The following is a 3,265-nucleotide window of genomic DNA, read 5'->3' on the forward strand; positions in this document are numbered from 1 at the left end:
TAGAGTTATAATAAAACTCTAAAAAAATCTTCTTTAGGAAAAAAAAAAAAAAATCCAGATCTGTTCTTCCTTCCTGGAGGTTTCCTGCTTGTTCTGCAACAGGAGATGTGGATCATGGAAATATTTATAACAGCAATATTAGGAAATGTTCTTTGAGGGACCAGAAATCCATATGAGATATTATGCCTTTAAGTAAATTGTTTATTGCTATGTTAATCTAATCTTGTAAATACATGCACACTTAACTATATTAAAAATGTAAATGCTCCCAGAACTGGACTTCACATGGTGAATATATAACAACTCCCCCGGGGGTTTTTTGGGGTTTTTTTTTGCTTTGTCAGCTCTATGGGTCTTGGAAAAACAAGATTTGATGGGCATTGAAAAGGTTGATATCTGCACAGATTTAGCCAAAAGATTGTCATGATCATCTCAGGCCCCACGTGGCTCCCAGGACTGAACCTGAAGAAACATCTTTTAACATCCACTCATGAAAGAGAGATTCCAGCTCCAGGAGTGCCTCCAGCCAGTGACTTCCCTTCCATGGCACTGAATTTGCATTCATTAAACCCAGAGTTTTAATGATTTATGGAGATTTATAAAAAAAAAAATGTCAGCCCAGAGCTGCTGACACTCCCAAAGCTTCTGACAGAAGTACAACATTTATGATTTACATCATAAATCCATCCCAGTGTGAAATATTGAATGAAAACCACTGCAGCCATATCTGCAAGTGCTAACATGACCCATAAAAACAGGGATTCAGACAAACTAAAATTATCAGTGTGCCCCAAACCCGAGGAGATAGTAAGACATATAATAACAATAATATAATAACTATAATGTTCATAAAAACACTACTGATACAATCACCAGCCTCCTTGTCATTGCTTGTTACCATCACCATCCTGATAAGTCTCAGCTCTAAGGCTGGACAGAGGCAGAGATCGCCCTGTGCTTTCAGAAACAACCTCTGTGCCTAGGGAAACAAATTCCAGCTTCTCCTATCCCTTAAACCAGCAACCAAAATCTTTGGGATAAGCCCCAGGAAGGCTCTGGAGGAGCTTTCTGCTGCTCATACAGCAAAGGTGAGCATTGGCTCACGCTGAGCCCCAGGGTTTGAAAAAGTGCAGTTTAAACAAACACGCCCCTGGGACAGACTCCTTTTTATTTACAAGTGAATCAGCAGCGATGGCAAGGCTGATTTACCATGCCTGCCCGGTATCTCTTAGAGATTTTAGCAGGAAACAGAGCTGTTCCAGGTGACCTCTGTCCTGCCTTGCCACACCTTCTCCCTTGGAGACCTCATCGCAGCTGCTATTAGCTTGTGCAGATCCACAGCACGCTCTTCTTATCTTTACATCTCCCTCACCCAAGAGGTAACCTACTTCAGGATGCTGAACAAAAAAAAAAAAAAAAAAAAAAATCACTAAAAACTAAGCAAAAAGGATGTGGAGAAGTGAGCAGAGCTGAGGGGCAGGATGCATCCCCCTGCAGCCAGAGCCAATGATTAATGCAGATCTGGAACAGGAAATGTGGGGGGAATCCCCAGCTCAGATGCCTTTGACGCAGCACTTCACCTTTGCACGTGAGCTGTCCTTTCCACCCTGTTTATTTGGAATATAAAGGGTTTGAAACAGGGCTTTATTCATCAGTGACTGCACAGCATCAGCCGAAACAGTGCCCTAGCTTCACTGTGCAGGAAATTATTTGTATATAATAAAGCAATATCAGTCTGTGTACATGGAGCAAATGTTTCCTGGTTTTCCTGGCCGCAGCCTGTTGTAAACAACAGGCTCTGTTACACTTCATTTTACCTAAAAAGCAGATTCAACAGCTCCCAATTTAACTCCTGAAGAACCCCATCTACCACCAGCTCCAAGGGGAGCAAGGATGGCACAAAAGGGCAGCACATTCCAGCTCCATGTTGGAGCCACTGCTTCAGAGGATGAGAGGAGGAGGCAGTGATGTCCTCCTGGTTCCTGGTGTGTCCCTGAGCTCTGGCAGCACTGTGGGAAAGTTGCCACACTGCTGACCCTGTGCAGAGCAAAGAGGGGACAGCAGGGCTTGGCATGGCAGCTGGGTGTCAGACATCTGTCCACATCTTTGCCCTCCTCTCTGCCTCATGCAGCGTTAGCTGGGCTTTTCCATTACCCAGGTTATGCTGTGCACTCCGGGAAATGGAGCGCTGATTGCACTTCAGGAGCTAAACATGCAGGGCCTGAATTATTTATCTGTGAGCATGCAGAGAGCAGCCAAATCCCCAAGTGATGTGGAACAGCAAAAAGGGCTGCAAAGGCTGCCTGGGTGGGCATGGGGAGCTGCATGGTCAGAGCCTCACACTTGCACATCACATCTGCTGGGATTCTTCCTGCCCAGGGGATTTATGTACCGGAAGGTGTGGAGTGCTCAGGTGTGGTGCTGATCCACAGACTCTTCCGTGGAGCTGCTCAAGGGCCACCTCTGCACCTCAAACCAACCTCTGCGGTTGCCAAATTGCCCAAAAGCAAAGAAAACCGCCCGCGGGGGGAGCGGGTTAGTCAGATAATGAAAAGAAAAAAAAAATGTGTGAATGCAAATGCAGAGGGGTTGGGGTGTCCCACAGCTTTCCTGCTCAGCTCGCTCGGCTCTGGAGGGGTTGTGCCTCCTCTGCAATCATTAACCCAGCCGTGCCCAGTCCTACCGTGCCTGGCACGGTGCTGTACCGTGCAGATAGTGCCACGACAGCCGGGTTGGTGTCCCCGGTTCAGTAATGTCCCTGCACCTGCTCCTCCACTTTCCCTTCCTCTTACGCCAGCTCAGCCCCAGCAGCAGCTGGAGCAAAGACAAAGTCCTGTCGCTGCTCTCTGCCACCACAGACGCCAATGCAGCTCCTTCAGCGGTGTTTCCCCCTCGGTCTGGTGCAGGGATGTGTCCCAGAATTGCTCCGGGAGGCTGAGACAGCCCCGAAGGAGGGCGGGCAGCCCGAGCGGTGCCTGGGGGCTGCAGGTGCGCAGAGAGCCGGGAAACAGGGCGGTTTGACGTGATGCCGGAGCCTTATCCCTATCCCTGCCCCTGCTCTCTCCTTACCCCCTCCTCGCTCCCTCATCCCCTTCTCCTCCCCGCACACGCTCTCCCGCTCCCATCCCCGCCGCTCTCCCGCAACCTTCCCGTCCCTCCCTCCCTCCCTCCCGCCGCATCCTCTGCCCGTCCCCGCTGTCGCTCCGGCCTCAGTTTCCCCTCCATTGGCCGGGCCGCCGGCAGCGTTCTCCGGCGATTGGAGGAG

The sequence above is a fragment of the Lichenostomus cassidix genome, chromosome 20 (genome assembly GCF_008360975.1).
Source record: "Lichenostomus cassidix isolate B80296 chromosome 20, HeHo_3.0, whole genome shotgun sequence".
NCBI lineage: Eukaryota > Metazoa > Chordata > Aves > Passeriformes > Meliphagidae > Lichenostomus > Lichenostomus cassidix.